Here is an 18030-nt window from a genome sequence, read left to right as displayed (position 1 = left end):
GGAGCCAAAGGAGATCGTTGTGACACTGCAAAGCCCCATGGTCCATTGGTCCAAAGGTCCATTGTGACATTGCAGGACTCATGGAACAGAGGAGTCACATGACACTGTGGGGCCTGTGGAACCATGGAGAACATTGTGACACTGCAAGGCCTCAAGGAATCATTAGGACTGTTATATGTCTATAGGATAATTCGTGCAAATAAAATTGTCGTCTATTTTATAGTTATGTGCTGTTAAATTATACTCTTATAAGAAGTTTTTAAATCGCACAAGCCAGCAACAGCGACTGCAACACCATGTCAAAGCCACCTGGACGAGAGAGGGAGGACTTTATTTACAAGCGAACGAAAGTGGCCAGCCCAGAGAGGGATCATGCATCAAGGTTGTCTGAGAAACACCCGGACGATAAATACACGATAAATATCCGAGACCGAGATAGTCAGAGCCATCAGGGAGGTACATCTCAAATCCGAATTCCGGGACTGCAAACACAGGTGTTCATCACTCTCCGGACACGTATTGTTCAACTTGCCACAGAGAAAAGAACTCCACATGAATACATGCACTTTGAAAAGGAAGAAAGGGGACTCTGGCTCAGGCAAGGAAAATCGTATAAAAATGGGTCAGACAGGACGGTCGGTGTGAAGCATAGAGGACCCTCTGCTGCAGCTGTCCAACCTGTGTCTCACCCGGTGGCAATCCCGGGCTCCACATTGACCTTTTTTTATAGTGGCTTTTTTTCATTTTTCTCAAAGTTTATATTTGGTACACTTAATAACTTTTATTAAATTAAAAATTAATAACTTGGAGCCTTGCATTTCTAAGATGTTTATCACGTTCGGTTTCTCATGATAAGCCTATCTACTTCTGCTAATTCTGAGATGGGGAAAATGAACTGTCATGATTCCCGCTTGCACTAAAGGATTGTGACACGGGCTGACTTTGTGATGCCAGAGTCTTCTGTGCCATCACAGCGCAACTGTATGACATCCCAGAGTGCTAGAGCAGCACTGGCTCTGTGACATCACAAGGGGGATTTGTGAGATCTCAGGGTGGGCTGTGACATCCCAGGAGGCAGTGTGACATCTCAGGGGCTCTGTGACCTTACTGGGGAGGTCACTTCAAGCCAGCTCCCACTCACAGTTCCTCCCAGAGAAGTCCAAAGCTGCTCGTGCCCGGTGGCATCCCGTGTCCCTCTGGGTCCCCCTGCCCCTGGCGCTGCAGCCTCCCGCTGAGGATGTTCGAGGAGATCAAGCCCAGAGCCTGACACGGGGACAGGGGCTCAGGGCCGTCACAGTTGGAACAGGGAGACAGGGACCCCCTAGCAGCATCCCTGTGCCCCCAGGGCCAGAGCTTGGCCAGGGCTCCTTCACCCTCTTATGAAGGAGGGCTTGAGAGCACTTTAAAAATCCCCAGCAGGGGAGTAGCATAAAACAGCATTAAGATTAAGTGACAGCACCACAGAGTTCCTTGGCAAGAGTCACTCTGCTCCTGACTGGACACTTCAGGCACACCAAGGAAACAAAGCAACAACAAAACCAAACAAAATCCAGGCAATCAAACCAAAAAGGAGTCAAGAACTGTCCCGGTGTCTGTGTGTCTCTGTGTGTTTGTGTGTGTGTGTGTGCGTGTGGGGGTGTGTGTGTGTGTGTGTGTGTGTGTGACGAAAGGACAGTGAGGGCAAGGATAAAAGGAATACAGCCTAAAAGCTAAACAGAGCTGTGGAATAACACTTAACAATATTCAACTTTGCTTATAACTTCTATTAAGCTTCACAAATTAGCAAAAGAACAACTCTTAGCAGCATTTAACTTTGCTTACAGCTTGTGACTTTGTCGCTATAAGACACGTGAAAGCACGATGCAAGCCACCTGCTATTTTCAAGGTAAAGAGAAAAGTTTATTCTCCAACTTTTATACTTTCCCAAAGGTGACATTGGATTGGAGAGTGAATGGACCACCTGTCCAAAGACATTGGACAAAGCACTAGTACATCAAGTTTGTCCAGCCCCATAAAAGATTGTAAATAATATGTTGTTGACAGAAATTGTGTGGGAAGGTTCTCCAACAGAATGGAAACTCAGAAGGCTTTAGAAAATCTTAAGAATCAGGGTGACATGACTTAACCTTACTTCCAGGCCTGACTGGCTCAGCTATCCAAGGCAATCAAAGCCCTCAGAGAGCAGCATTTCTGCCACATTTCCCTGAGCACAGGCACTCCTGTGTGCACACAGACACAAAGAGTCACTACAAGGCACCTGTGAGAAATTCCCCTGAGCAAAGGGAAATGTTCCCTGTGGAGGCTTTGGCATCTCCCCAGGGGATGAAGGGTTGAGCCTGGAGCAGACAGTGTCTGTGATGAGCTCCAGAGGAGCTGAGCCCAGGGGCTGCTGGCCAAGGCCCTGGCCCAGTGAGCATTTCTCAGCTGGCAGGGCAGCCTGAGAAGGGGAAAGGGGAATGCACCAGACCAGGAACCATGGAACCAAGGGACCATTGTTACACTGTGGGGCCATGTGAGAAGAAGTGACCATTGGGACACTGTGGGGCCTTGTGAGACCAAGGGACCATTGGGACACTGTGGGACCATGTGAGATCAAGGGACCATTGGGATACTGTGAGTCCTCATGGATTCATGGACACCACTGTGACATTGCTGGGCCTCATGGAAGCAAGGGGACCCTAGTGACGCCGTGTGCCTCAGTGGAATGTAGGCATCATTGTGACACTGTGAGGCCCCATCCAGCCAAGGCTCCATTGGGACACTGCGAGACCCCACGGAAACAAAGCTCCAGGGTAACACAGAGAGGCTGCCTGTAATCAGTGCTCCATTGTGACCCTGTGGAGCCAAAGGAGACCGTTGTGACGCTGCAAAGCCCCATGGTCCATTGGTCCAAAGGTCCATTGTGACATTGCAGGACTCATGGAACAGAGGAGTCACATGACACTGTGGGGCCTGTGGAACCATGGAGAACATTGTGACACTGCAAGGCCTCAAGGAATCATTAGGACTGTTATATGTCTATAGGATAATTCGTGCAAATAAAATTGTCGTCTATTTTATAGTTATGTGCTGTTAAATTATACTCTTATAAGAAGTTTTTAAATCGCACAAGCCAGCAACAGCGACTGCAACACCATGTCAAAGCCACCTGGACGAGAGAGGGAGGACTTTATTTACAAGCGAACGAAAGTGGCCAGCCCAGAGAGGGATCATGCATCAAGGTTGTCCGAGAAACACCCGGACGATAAATACACGATAAATATCCGAGACCGAGATAGTCAGAGCCATCAGGGAGGTACATCTCAAATCCGAATTCCGGGACTGCAAACACAGGTGTTCATCACTCTCCGGACACGTATTGTTCAACTTGCCACAGAGAAAAGAACTCCACATGAATACATGCACTTTGAAAAGGAAGAAAGGGGACTCTGGCTCAGGCAAGGAAAATCGTATAAAAATGGGTCAGACAGGACGGTCGGTGTGAAGCATAGAGGACCCTCTGCTGCAGCTGTCCAACCTGTGTCTCACCCGGTGGCAATCCCGGGCTCCACATTGACCTTTTTTTATAGTGGCTTTTTTTCATTTTTCTCAAAGTTTATATTTGGTACACTTAATAACTTTTATTAAATTAAAAATTAATAACTTGGAGCCTTGCATTTCTAAGATGTTTATCACGTTCGGTTTCTCATGATAAGCCTATCTACTTCTGCTAATTCTGAGATGGGGAAAATGAACTGTCATGATTCCCGCTTGCACTAAAGGATTGTGACACGGGCTGACTTTGTGATGCCAGAGTCTTCTGTGCCATCACAGCGCAACTGTATGACATCCCAGAGTGCTAGAGCAGCACTGGCTCTGTGACATCACAAGGGGGATTTGTGAGATCTCAGGGTGGGCTGTGACATCCCAGGAGGCAGTGTGACATCTCAGGGGCTCTGTGACCTTACTGGGGAGGTCACTTCAAGCCAGCTCCCACTCACAGTTCCTCCCAGAGAAGTCCAAAGCTGCTCGTGCCCGGTGGCATCCCGTGTCCCTCTGGGTCCCCCTGCCCCTGGCGCTGCAGCCTCCCGCTGAGGATGTTCGAGGAGATCAAGCCCAGAGCCTGACACGGGGACAGGGGCTCAGGGCCGTCACAGTTGGAACAGGGAGACAGGGACCCCCTAGCAGCATCCCTGTGCCCCCAGGGCCAGAGCTTGGCCAGGGCTCCTTCACCCTCTTATGAAGGAGGGCTTGAGAGCACTTTAAAAATCCCCAGCAGGGGAGTAGCATAAAACAGCTTTAAGATTAAGTGACAGCACCACAGAGTTCCTTGGCAAGAGTCACTCTGCTCCTGACTGGACACTTCAGGCACACCAAGGAAACAAAGCAACAACAAAACCAAACAAAATCCAGGCAATCAAACCAAAAAGGAGTCAAGAACTGTCCCGGTGTCTGTGTGTCTCTGTGTGTTTGTCTGTGTGTGTGTGTGTGTGTGTGTGTGTGTGTGTGTGTGTGTGTGTGTGTGACGAAAGGACAGTGAGGGCAAGGATAAAAGGAATACAGCCTAAAAGCTAAACAGAGCTGTGGAATAACACTTAACAATATTCAACTTTGCTTATAACTTCTATTAAGCTTCACAAATTAGCAAAAGAGCAACTCTTAGCAGCATTTAACTTTGCTTACAGCTTGTGACTTTGTCGCTATAAGACACGTGAAAGCACGACGCGAGCCACCTGCTATTTTCAAGGTAAAGAGAAAAGTTTATTCTCTGACTCCAGCTTTTATACTTTCCCAAAGGTGACATTGGATTGGAGAGTGAATGGGCCACCTGTCCAAAGACATTGGACAAAGCACTAGTACATCAAGTTTGTCCAGCCCCATAAAAGATTGTAAACAATATGTTGTTGACAGAAATTGTGTGGGAAGGTTCTCCAACAGAATGGAAACTCAGAAGGCTTTAGAAAATCTTAAGAATCAGGGTGACATGACTTAACCTTACTTCCAGGCCTGACTGGCTCAGCTATCCAAGGCAATCAAAGCCCTCAGAGAGCAGCATTTCTGCCACATTTCCCTGAGCACAGGCACTCCTGTGTGCACACAGACACAAAGAGTCACTACAAGGCACCTGTGAGAAATTCCCCTGAGCAAAGGGAAATGTTCCCTGTGGAGGCTTTGGCATCTCCCCAGGGGATGAAGGGTTGAGTCTGGAGCAGACAGTGTCTGTGATGAGCTCCAGAGGAGCTGAGCCCAGGGGCTGCTGGCCAAGGCCCTGGCCCAGTGAGCATTTCTCAGCTGGCAGGGCGGCCTGAGAAGGGGAGAGGGGAATGCACCAGACCAGGAACCATGGAACCAAGGGACCATTGTTACACTGTGGGGCCATGTGAGAAGAAGTGACCATTGGGACACTGTGGGGCCTTGTGAGACCAAGGGACCATTGGGACACTGTGGGACCATGTGAGATCAAGGGACCATTGGGATACTGTGAGTCCTCATGGATTCATGGACACCACTGTGACATTGCTGGGCCTCATGGAAGCAAGGGGACCCTAGTGACGCCGTGTGCCTCAGTGGAATGTAGGCATCATTGTGACACTGTGAGGCCCCATCCAGCCAAGGCTCCATTGGGACACTGCGAGACCCCACGGAAACAAAGCTCCAGGGTAACACAGAGAGGCTGCCTGTAATCAGTGCTCCATTGTGACCCTGTGGAGCCAAAGGAGAGCGTTGTGACACTGCAAAGCCCCATGGTCCATTGGTCCAAAGGTCCATTGTGACATTGCAGGACTCATGGAACAGAGGAGTCACATGACACTGTGGGGCCTGTGGAACCATGGAGAACATTGTGACACTGCAAGGCCTCAAGGAATCATTAGGACTGTTATATGTCTATAGGATAATTCGTGCAAATAAAATTGTCGTCTATTTTATAGTTATGTGCTGTTAAATTATACTCTTATAAGAAGTTTTTAAATCGCACAAGCCAGCAACAGCGACTGCAACACCATGTCAAAGCCACCTGGACGAGAGAGGGAGGACTTTATTTACAAGCGAACGAAAGTGGCCAGCCCAGAGAGGGATCATGCATCAAGGTTGTCCGAGAAACACCCGGACGATAAATACACGATAAATATCCGAGACCGAGATAGTCAGAGCCATCAGGGAGGTACATCTCAAATCCGAATTCCGGGACTGCAAACACAGGTGTTCATCACTCTCCGGACACGTATTGTTCAACTTGCCACAGAGAAAAGAACTCCACATGAATACATGCACTTTGAAAAGGAAGAAAGGGGACTCTGGCTCAGGCAAGGAAAATCGTATAAAAATGGGTCAGACAGGACGGTCGGTGTGAAGCATAGAGGACCCTCTGCTGCAGCTGTCCAACCTGTGTCTCACCCGGTGGCAATCCCGGGCTCCACATTGACCTTTTTTTATAGTGGCTTTTTTTCATTTTTCTCAAAGTTTATATTTGGTACACTTAATAACTTTTATTAAATTAAAAATTAATAACTTGGAGCCTTGCATTTCTAAGATGTTTATCACGTTCGGTTTCTCATGATAAGCCTATCTACTTCTGCTAATTCTGAGATGGGGAAAATGAACTGTCATGATTCCCGCTTGCACTAAAGGATTGTGACACGGGCTGACTTTGTGATGCCAGAGTCTTCTGTGCCATCACAGCGCAACTGTATGACATCCCAGAGTGCTAGAGCAGCACTGGCTCTGTGACATCACAAGGGGGATTTGTGAGATCTCAGGGTGGGCTGTGACATCCCAGGAGGCAGTGTGACATCTCAGGGGCTCTGTGACCTTACTGGGGAGGTCACTTCAAGCCAGCTCCCACTCACAGTTCCTCCCAGAGAAGTCCAAAGCTGCTCGTGCCCGGTGGCATCCCGTGTCCCTCTGGGTCCCCCTGCCCCTGGCGCTGCAGCCTCCCGCTGAGGATGTTCGAGGAGATCAAGCCCAGAGCCTGACACGGGGACAGGGGCTCAGGGCCGTCACAGTTGGAACAGGGAGACAGGGACCCCCTAGCAGCATCCCTGTGCCCCCAGGGCCAGAGCTTGGCCAGGGCTCCTTCACCCTCTTATGAAGGAGGGCTTGAGAGCACTTTAAAAATCCCCAGCAGGGGAGTAGCATAAAACAGCTTTAAGATTAAGTGACAGCACCACAGAGTTCCTTGGCAAGAGTCACTCTGCTCCTGACTGGACACTTCAGGCACACCAAGGAAACAAAGCAACAACAAAACCAAACAAAATCCAGGCAATCAAACCAAAAAGGAGTCAAGAACTGTCCCGGTGTCTGTGTGTCTCTGTGTGTTTGTCTGTGTGTGTGTGCGTGTGGGTGTGTGTGTGTGTGTGTGTGTGTGTGTGACGAAAGGACAGTGAGGGCAAGGATAAAAGGAATACAGCCTAAAAGCTAAACAGAGCTGTGGAATAACACTTAACAATATTCAACTTTGCTTATAACTTCTATTAAGCTTCACAAATTAGCAAAAGAGCAACTCTTAGCAGCATTTAACTTTGCTTACAGCTTGTGACTTTGTCGCTATAAGACACGTGAAAGCACGACGCGAGCCACCTGCTATTTTCAAGGTAAAGAGAAAAGTTTATTCTCCAACTTTTATACTTTCCCAAAGGTGACATTGGATTGGAGAGTGAATGGACCACCTGTCCAAAGACATTGGACAAAGCACTAGTACATCAAGTTTGTCCAGCCCCATAAAAGATTGTAAACAATATGTTGTTGACAGAAATTGTGTGGGAAGGTTCTCCAACAGAATGGAAACTCAGAAGGCTTTAGAAAATCTTAAGAATCAGGGTGACATGACTTAACCTTACTTCCAGGCCTGACTGGCTCAGCTATCCAAGGCAATCAAAGCCCTCAGAGAGCAGCATTTCTGCCACATTTCCCTGAGCACAGGCACTCCTGTGTGCACACAGACACAAAGAGTCACTACAAGGCACCTGTGAGAAATTCCCCTGAGCAAAGGGAAATGTTCCCTGTGGAGGCTTTGGCATCTCCCCAGGGGATGAAGGGTTGAGCCTGGAGCAGACAGTGTCTGTGATGAGCTCCAGAGGAGCTGAGCCCAGGGGCTGCTGGCCAAGGCCCTGGCCCAGTGAGCATTTCTCAGCTGGCAGGGCAGCCTGAGAAGGGGAAAGGGGAATGCACCAGACCAGGAACCATGGAACCAAGGGACCATTGTTACACTGTGGGGCCATGTGAGAAGAAGTGACCATTGGGACACTGTGGGGCCTTGTGAGACCAAGGGACCATTGGGACACTGTGGGACCATGTGAGATCAAGGGACCATTGGGGTACTGTGAGTCCTCATGGATTCATGGACACCACTGTGACATTGCTGGGCCTCATGGAAGCAAGGGGACCCTAGTGACGCCGTGTGCCTCAGTGGAATGTAGGCATCATTGTGACACTGTGAGGCCCCATCCAGCCAAGGCTCCATTGGGACACTGCGAGACCCCACGGAAACAAAGCTCCAGGGTAACACAGAGAGGCTGCCTGTAATCAGTGCTCCATTGTGACCCTGTGGAGCCAAAGGAGAGCGTTGTGACGCTGCAAAGCCCCATGGTCCATTGGTCCAAAGGTCTATTGTGACATTGCAGGACTCATGGAACAGAGGAGTCACATGACACTGTGGGGCCTGTGGAACCATGGAGAACATTGTGACACTGCAAGGCCTCAAGGAATCATTAGGACTGTGATATGTCTATAGGATAATTCGTGCAAATAAAATTGTCGTCTATTTTATAGTTATGTGCTGTTAAATTATACTCTTATAAGAAGTTTTTAAATCGCACAAGCCAGCAACAGCGACTGCAACACCATGTCAAAGCCACCTGGACGAGAGAGGGAGGACTTTATTTACAAGCGAACGAAAGTGGCCAGCCCAGAGAGGGATCATGCATCAAGGTTGTCCGAGAAACACCCGGACGATAAATACACGATAAATATCCGAGACCGAGATAGTCAGAGCCATCAGGGAGGTACATCTCAAATCCGAATTCCGGGACTGCAAACACAGGTGTTCATCACTCTCCGGACACGTATTGTTCAACTTGCCACAGAGAAAAGAACTCCACATGAATACATGCACTTTGAAAAGGAAGAAAGGGGACTCTGGCTCAGGCAAGGAAAATCGTATAAAAATGGGTCAGACAGGACGGTCGGTGTGAAGCATAGAGGACCCTCTGCTGCAGCTGTCCAACCTGTGTCTCACCCGGTGGCAATCCCGGGCTCCACATTGACCTTTTTTTATAGTGGCTTTTTTTCATTTTTCTCAAAGTTTATATTTGGTACACTTAATAACTTTTATTAAATTAAAAATTAATAACTTGGAGCCTTGCATTTCTAAGATGTTTATCACATTGGGTTTCTCATGATAAGCCTATCTACTTCTGCTAATTCTGAGATGGGGAAAATGAACTGTCATGATTCCCGCTTGCACTAAAGGATTGTGACACGGGCTGACTTTGTGATGCCAGAGTCTTCTGTGCCATCACAGCGCAACTGTATGACATCCCAGAGTGCTAGAGCAGCACTGGCTCTGTGACATCACAAGGGGGATTTGTGAGATCTCAGGGTGGGCTGTGACATCCCAGGAGGCAGTGTGACATCTCAGGGGCTCTGTGACCTTACTGGGGAGGTCACTTCAAGCCAGCTCCCACTCACAGTTCCTCCCAGAGAAGTCCAAAGCTGCTCGTGCCCGGTGGCATCCCGTGTCCCTCTGGGTCCCCCTGCCCCTGGCGCTGCAGCCTCCCGCTGAGGATGTTCGAGGAGATCAAGCCCAGAGCCTGACACGGGGACAGGGGCTCAGGGCCGTCACAGTTGGAACAGGGAGACAGGGACCCCCTAGCAGCATCCCTGTGCCCCCAGGGCCAGAGCTTGGCCAGGGCTCCTTCACCCTCTTATGAAGGAGGGCTTGAGAGCACTTTAAAAATCCCCAGCAGGGGAGTAGCATAAAACAGCTTTAAGATTAAGTGACAGCACCACAGAGTTCCTTGGCAAGAGTCACTCTGCTCCTGACTGGACACTTCAGGCACACCAAGGAAACAAAGCAACAACAAAACCAAACAAAATCCAGGCAATCAAACCAAAAAGGAGTCAAGAACTGTCCCGGTGTCTGTGTGTCTCTGTGTGTTTGTCTGTGTGTGTGTGCGTGTGGGTGTGTGTGTGTGTGTGTGTGTGTGTGTGACGAAAGGACAGTGAGGGCAAGGATAAAAGGAATACAGCCTAAAAGCTAAACAGAGCTGTGGAATAACACTTAACAATATTCAACTTTGCTTATAACTTCTATTAAGCTTCACAAATTAGCAAAAGAGCAACTCTTAGCAGCATTTAACTTTGCTTACAGCTTGTGACTTTGTCGCTATAAGACACGTGAAAGCACGACGCGAGCCACCTGCTATTTTCAAGGTAAAGAGAAAAGTTTATTCTCCAACTTTTATACTTTCCCAAAGGTGACATTGGATTGGAGAGTGAATGGACCACCTGTCCAAAGACATTGGACAAAGCACTAGTACATCAAGTTTGTCCAGCCCCATAAAAGATTGTAAACAATATGTTGTTGACAGAAATTGTGTGGGAAGGTTCTCCAACAGAATGGAAACTCAGAAGGCTTTAGAAAATCTTAAGAATCAGGGTGACATGACTTAACCTTACTTCCAGGCCTGACTGGCTCAGCTATCCAAGGCAATCAAAGCCCTCAGAGAGCAGCATTTCTGCCACATTTCCCTGAGCACAGGCACTCCTGTGTGCACACAGACACAAAGAGTCACTACAAGGCACCTGTGAGAAATTCCCCTGAGCAAAGGGAAATGTTCCCTGTGGAGGCTTTGGCATCTCCCCAGGGGATGAAGGGTTGAGCCTGGAGCAGACAGTGTCTGTGATGAGCTCCAGAGGAGCTGAGCCCAGGGGCTGCTGGCCAAGGCCCTGGCCCAGTGAGCATTTCTCAGCTGGCAGGGCAGCCTGAGAAGGGGAAAGGGGAATGCACCAGACCAGGAACCATGGAACCAAGGGACCATTGTTACACTGTGGGGCCATGTGAGAAGAAGTGACCATTGGGACACTGTGGGGCCTTGTGAGACCAAGGGACCATTGGGACACTGTGGGACCATGTGAGATCAAGGGACCATTGGGGTACTGTGAGTCCTCATGGATTCATGGACACCACTGTGACATTGCTGGGCCTCATGGAAGCAAGGGGACCCTAGTGACGCCGTGTGCCTCAGTGGAATGTAGGCATCATTGTGACACTGTGAGGCCCCATCCAGCCAAGGCTCCATTGGGACACTGCGAGACCCCACGGAAACAAAGCTCCAGGGTAACACAGAGAGGCTGCCTGTAATCAGTGCTCCATTGTGACCCTGTGGAGCCAAAGGAGAGCGTTGTGACGCTGCAAAGCCCCATGGTCCATTGGTCCAAAGGTCTATTGTGACATTGCAGGACTCATGGAACAGAGGAGTCACATGACACTGTGGGGCCTGTGGAACCATGGAGAACATTGTGACACTGCAAGGCCTCAAGGAATCATTAGGACTGTGATATGTCTATAGGATAATTCGTGCAAATAAAATTGTCGTCTATTTTATAGTTATGTGCTGTTAAATTATACTCTTATAAGAAGTTTTTAAATCGCACAAGCCAGCAACAGCGACTGCAACACCATGTCAAAGCCACCTGGACGAGAGAGGGAGGACTTTATTTACAAGCGAACGAAAGTGGCCAGCCCAGAGAGGGATCATGCATCAAGGTTGTCCGAGAAACACCCGGACGATAAATACACGATAAATATCCGAGACCGAGATAGTCAGAGCCATCAGGGAGGTACATCTCAAATCCGAATTCCGGGACTGCAAACACAGGTGTTCATCACTCTCCGGACACGTATTGTTCAACTTGCCACAGAGAAAAGAACTCCACATGAATACATGCACTTTGAAAAGGAAGAAAGGGGACTCTGGCTCAGGCAAGGAAAATCGTATAAAAATGGGTCAGACAGGACGGTCGGTGTGAAGCATAGAGGACCCTCTGCTGCAGCTGTCCAACCTGTGTCTCACCCGGTGGCAATCCCAGGCTCCACATTGACCTTTTTTTATAGTGGCTTTTTTTCATTTTTCTCAAAGTTTATATTTGGTACACTTAATAACTTTTATTAAATTAAAAATTAATAACTTGGAGCCTTGCATTTCTAAGATGTTTATCACATTGGGTTTCTCATGATAAGCCTATCTACTTCTGCTAATTCTGAGATGGGGAAAATGAACTGTCATGATTCCCGCTTGCACTAAAGGATTGTGACACGGGCTGACTTTGTGATGCCAGAGTCTTCTGTGCCATCACAGCGCAACTGTATGACATCCCAGAGTGCTAGAGCAGCACTGGCTCTGTGACATCACAAGGGGGATTTGTGAGATCTCAGGGTGGGCTGTGACATCCCAGGAGGCAGTGTGACATCTCAGGGGCTCTGTGACCTTACTGGGGAGGTCACTTCAAGCCAGCTCCCACTCACAGTTCCTCCCAGAGAAGTCCAAAGCTGCTCGTGCCCGGTGGCATCCCGTGTCCCTCTGGGTCCCCCTGCCCCTGGCGCTGCAGCCTCCCGCTGAGGATGTTCGAGGAGATCAAGCCCAGAGCCTGACACGGGGACAGGGGCTCAGGGCCGTCACAGTTGGAACAGGGAGACAGGGACCCCCTAGCAGCATCCCTGTGCCCCCAGGGCCAGAGCTTGGCCAGGGCTCCTTCACCCTCTTATGAAGGAGGGCTTGAGAGCACTTTAAAAATCCCCAGCAGGGGAGTAGCATAAAACAGCTTTAAGATTAAGTGACAGCACCACAGAGTTCCTTGGCAAGAGTCACTCTGCTCCTGACTGGACACTTCAGGCACACCAAGGAAACAAAGCAACAACAAAACCAAACAAAATCCAGGCAATCAAACCAAAAAGGAGTCAAGAACTGTCCCGGTGTCTGTGTGTCTCTGTGTGTTTGTGTGTGTGTGTGTGCGTGTGTGTGTGTGTGTGTGTGTGTGTGTGTGACGAAAGGACAGTGAGGGCAAGGATAAAAGGAATACAGCCTAAAAGCTAAACAGAGCTGTGGAATAACACTTAACAATATTCAACTTTGCTTATAACTTCTATTAAGCTTCACAAATTAGCAAAAGAGCAACTCTTAGCAGCATTTAACTTTGCTTACAGCTTGTGACTTTGTCGCTATAAGACACGTGAAAGCACGACGCGAGCCACCTGCTATTTTCAAGGTAAAGAGAAAAGTTTATTCTCCAACTTTTATACTTTCCCAAAGGTGACATTGGATTGGAGAGTGAATGGACCACCTGTCCAAAGACATTGGACAAAGCACTAGTACATCAAGTTTTTCCAGCCCCATAAAAATTGTAAACAATATGTTGTTGACAGAAATTGTGTGGGAAGGTTCTCCAACAGAATGGAAACTCAGAAGGCTTTAGAAAATCTTAAGAATCAGGGTGACATGACTTAACCTTACTTCCAGGCCTGACTGGCTCAGCTATCCAAGGCAATCAAAGCCCTCAGAGAGCAGCATTTCTGCCACATTTCCCTGAGCACAGGCACTCCTGTGTGCACACAGACACAAAGAGTCACTACAAGGCACCTGTGAGAAATTCCCCTGAGCAAAGGGAAATGTTCCCTGTGGAGGCTTTGGCATCTCCCCAGGGGATGAAGGGTTGAGCCTGGAGCAGACAGTGTCTGTGATGAGCTCCAGAGGAGCTGAGCCCAGGGGCTGCTGGCCAAGGCCCTGGCCCAGTGAGCATTTCTCAGCTGGCAGGGCAGCCTGAGAAGGGGAAAGGGGAATGCACCAGACCAGGAACCATGGAACCAAGGGACCATTGTTACACTGTGGGGCCATGTGAGAAGAAGTGACCATTGGGACACTGTGGGGCCTTGTGAGACCAAGGGACCATTGGGACACTGTGGGACCATGTGAGATCAAGGGACCATTGGGATACTGTGAGTCCTCATGGATTCATGGACACCACTGTGACATTGCTGGGCCTCATGGAAGCAAGGGGACCCTAGTGACGCCGTGTGCCTCAGTGGAATGTAGGCATCATTGTGACACTGTGAGGCCCCATCCAGCCAAGGCTCCGTTGGGACACTGCGAGACCCCACGGAAACAAAGCTCCAGGGTAACACAGAGAGGCTGCCTGTAATCAGTGCTCCATTGTGACCCTGTGGAGCCAAAGGAGAGCGTTGTGACACTGCAAAGCCCCATGGTCCATTGGTCCAAAGGTCCACTCTGACATTGCAGGACTCATGGAACAGAGGAGTCACATGACACTGTGGGGCCTGTGGAACCATGGAGAACATTGTGACACTGCAAGGCCTCAAGGAATCATTAGGACTGTTATATGTCTATAGGATAATTCGTGCAAATAAAATTGTCGTCTATTTTATAGTTATGTGCTGTTAAATTATACTCTTATAAGAAGTTTTTAAATCGCACAAGCCAGCAACAGCGACTGCAACACCATGTCAAAGCCACCTGGACGAGAGAGGGAGGACTTTATTTACAAGCGAACGAAAGTGGCCAGCCCAGAGAGGGATCATGCATCAAGGTTGTCCGAGAAACACCCGGACGATAAATACACGATAAATATCCGAGACCGAGATAGTCAGAGCCATCAGGGAGGTACATCTCAAATCCGAATTCCGGGACTGCAAACACAGGTGTTCATCACTCTCCGGACACGTATTGTTCAACTTGCCACAGAGAAAAGAACTCCACATGAATACATGCACTTTGAAAAGGAAGAAAGGGGACTCTGGCTCAGGCAAGGAAAATCGTATAAAAATGGGTCAGACAGGACGGTCGGTGTGAAGCATAGAGGACCCTCTGCTGCAGCTGTCCAACCTGTGTCTCACCCGGTGGCAATCCCGGGCTCCACATTGACCTTTTTTTATAGTGGCTTTTTTTCATTTTTCTCAAAGTTTATATTTGGTACACTTAATAACTTTTATTAAATTAAAAATTAATAACTTGGAGCCTTGCATTTCTAAGATGTTTATCACGTTCGGTTTCTCATGATAAGCCTATCTACTTCTGCTAATTCTGAGATGGGGAAAATGAACTGTCATGATTCCCGCTTGCACTAAAGGATTGTGACACGGGCTGACTTTGTGATGCCAGAGTCTTCTGTGCCATCACAGCGCAACTGTATGACATCCCAGAGTGCTAGAGCAGCACTGGCTCTGTGACATCACAAGGGGGATTTGTGAGATCTCAGGGTGGGCTGTGACATCCCAGGAGGCAGTGTGACATCTCAGGGGCTCTGTGACCTTACTGGGGAGGTCACTTCAAGCCAGCTCCCACTCACAGTTCCTCCCAGAGAAGTCCAAAGCTGCTCGTGCCCGGTGGCATCCCGTGTCCCTCTGGGTCCCCCTGCCCCTGGCGCTGCAGCCTCCCGCTGAGGATGTTCGAGGAGATCAAGCCCAGAGCCTGACACGGGGACAGGGGCTCAGGGCCGTCACAGTTGGAACAGGGAGACAGGGACCCCCTAGCAGCATCCCTGTGCCCCCAGGGCCAGAGCTTGGCCAGGGCTCCTTCACCCTCTTATGAAGGAGGGCTTGAGAGCACTTTAAAAATCCCCAGCAGGGGAGTAGCATAAAACAGCATTAAGATTAAGTGACAGCACCACAGAGTTCCTTGGCAAGAGTCACTCTGCTCCTGACTGGACACTTCAGGCACACCAAGGAAACAAAGCAACAACAAAACCAAACAAAATCCAGGCAATCAAACCAAAAAGGAGTCAAGAACTGTCCCGGTGTCTGTGTGTCTCTGTGTGTTTGTCTGTGTGTTTGTGTGTGTGTGTGTGTGTGTGTGTGACGAAAGGACAGTGAGGGCAAGGATAAAAGGAATACAGCCTAAAAGCTAAACAGAGCTGTGGAATAACACTTAACAATATTCAACTTTGCTTATAACTTCTATTAAGCTTCACAAATTAGCAAAAGAGCAACTCTTAGCAGCATTTAACTTTGCTTACAGCTTGTGACTTTGTCGCTATAAGACACGTGAAAGCACGACGCGAGCCACCTGCTATTTTCAAGGTAAAGAGAAAAGTTTATTCTCCAACTTTTATACTTTCCCAAAGGTGACATTGGATTGGAGAGTGAATGGACCACCTGTCCAAAGACATTGGACAAAGCACTAGTACATCAAGTTTGTCCAGCCCCATAAAAGATTGTAAACAATATGTTGTTGACAGAAATTGTGTGGGAAGGTTCTCCAACAGAATGGAAACTCAGAAGGCTTTAGAAAATCTTAAGAATCAGGGTGACATGACTTAACCTTACTTCCAGGCCTGACTGGCTCAGCTATCCAAGGCAATCAAAGCCCTCAGAGAGCAGCATTTCTGCCACATTTCCCTGAGCACAGGCACTCCTGTGTGCACACAGACACAAAGAGTCACTACAAGGCACCTGTGAGAAATTCCCCTGAGCAAAGGGAAATGTTCCCTGTGGAGGCTTTGGCATCTCCCCAGGGGATGAAGGGTTGAGCCTGGAGCAGACAGTGTCTGTGATGAGCTCCAGAGGAGCTGAGCCCAGGGGCTGCTGGCCAAGGCCCTGGCCCAGTGAGCATTTCTCAGCTGGCAGGGCGGCCTGAGAAGGGGAGAGGGGAATGCACCAGACCAGGAACCATGGAACCAAGGGACCATTGTTACACTGTGGGGCCATGTGAGAAGAAGTGACCATTGGGACACTGTGGGGCCTTGTGAGACCAAGGGACCATTGGGACACTGTGGGACCATGTGAGATCAAGGGACCATTGGGATACTGTGAGTCCTCATGGATTCATGGACACCACTGTGACATTGCTGGGCCTCATGGAAGCAAGGGGACCCTAGTGACGCCGTGTGCCTCAGTGGAATGTAGGCATCATTGTGACACTGTGAGGCCCCATCCAGCCAAGGCTCCATTGGGACACTGCGAGACCCCACGGAAACAAAGCTCCAGGGTAACACAGAGAGGCTGCCTGTAATCAGTGCTCCATTGTGACCCTGTGGAGCCAAAGGAGAGCGTTGTGACACTGCAAAGCCCCATGGTCCATTGGTCCAAAGGTCCATTGTGACATTGCAGGACTCATGGAACAGAGGAGTCACATGACACTGTGGGGCCTGTGGAACCATGGAGAACATTGTGACACTGCAAGGCCTCAAGGAATCATTAGGACTGTTATATGTCTATAGGATAATTCGTGCAAATAAAATTGTCGTCTATTTTATAGTTATGTGCTGTTAAATTATACTCTTATAAGAAGTTTTTAAATCGCACAAGCCAGCAACAGCGACTGCAACACCATGTCAAAGCCACCTGGACGAGAGAGGGAGGACTTTATTTACAAGCGAACGAAAGTGGCCAGCCCAGAGAGGGATCATGCATCAAGGTTGTCCGAGAAACACCCGGACGATAAATACACGATAAATATCTGAGACCGAGATAGTCAGAGCCATCAGGGAGGTACATCTCAAATCCGAATTCCGGGACTGCAAACACAGGTGTTCATCACTCTCCGGACACGTATTGTTCAACTTGCCACAGAGAAAAGAACTCCACATGAATACATGCACTTTGAAAAGGAAGAAAGGGGACTCTGGCTCAGGCAAGGAAAATCGTATAAAAATGGGTCAGACAGGACGGTCGGTGTGAAGCATAGAGGACCCTCTGCTGCAGCTGTCAAACCTGTGTCTCACCCGGTGGCAATCCCGGGCTCCACATTGACCTTTTTTTATAGTGGCTTTTTTTCATTTTTCTCAAAGTTTATATTTGGTACACTTAATAACTTTTATTAAATTAAAAATTAATAACTTGGAGCCTTGCATTTCTAACATGTTTATCACGTTCGGTTTCTCATGATAAGCCTATCTACTTCTGCTAATTCTGAGATGGGGAAAATGAACTGTCATGATTCCCGCTTGCACTAAAGGATTGTGACACGGGCTGACTTTGTGATGCCAGAGTCTTCTGTGCCATCACAGCGCAACTGTATGACATCCCAGAGTGCTAGAGCA

Source organism: Lonchura striata, unplaced genomic scaffold (genome assembly GCF_046129695.1).
Source record: "Lonchura striata isolate bLonStr1 unplaced genomic scaffold, bLonStr1.mat Scaffold_82, whole genome shotgun sequence".
Lineage (NCBI taxonomy): Eukaryota > Metazoa > Chordata > Aves > Passeriformes > Estrildidae > Lonchura > Lonchura striata.
Note: the sequence above shows the minus strand (reverse complement) of the source record.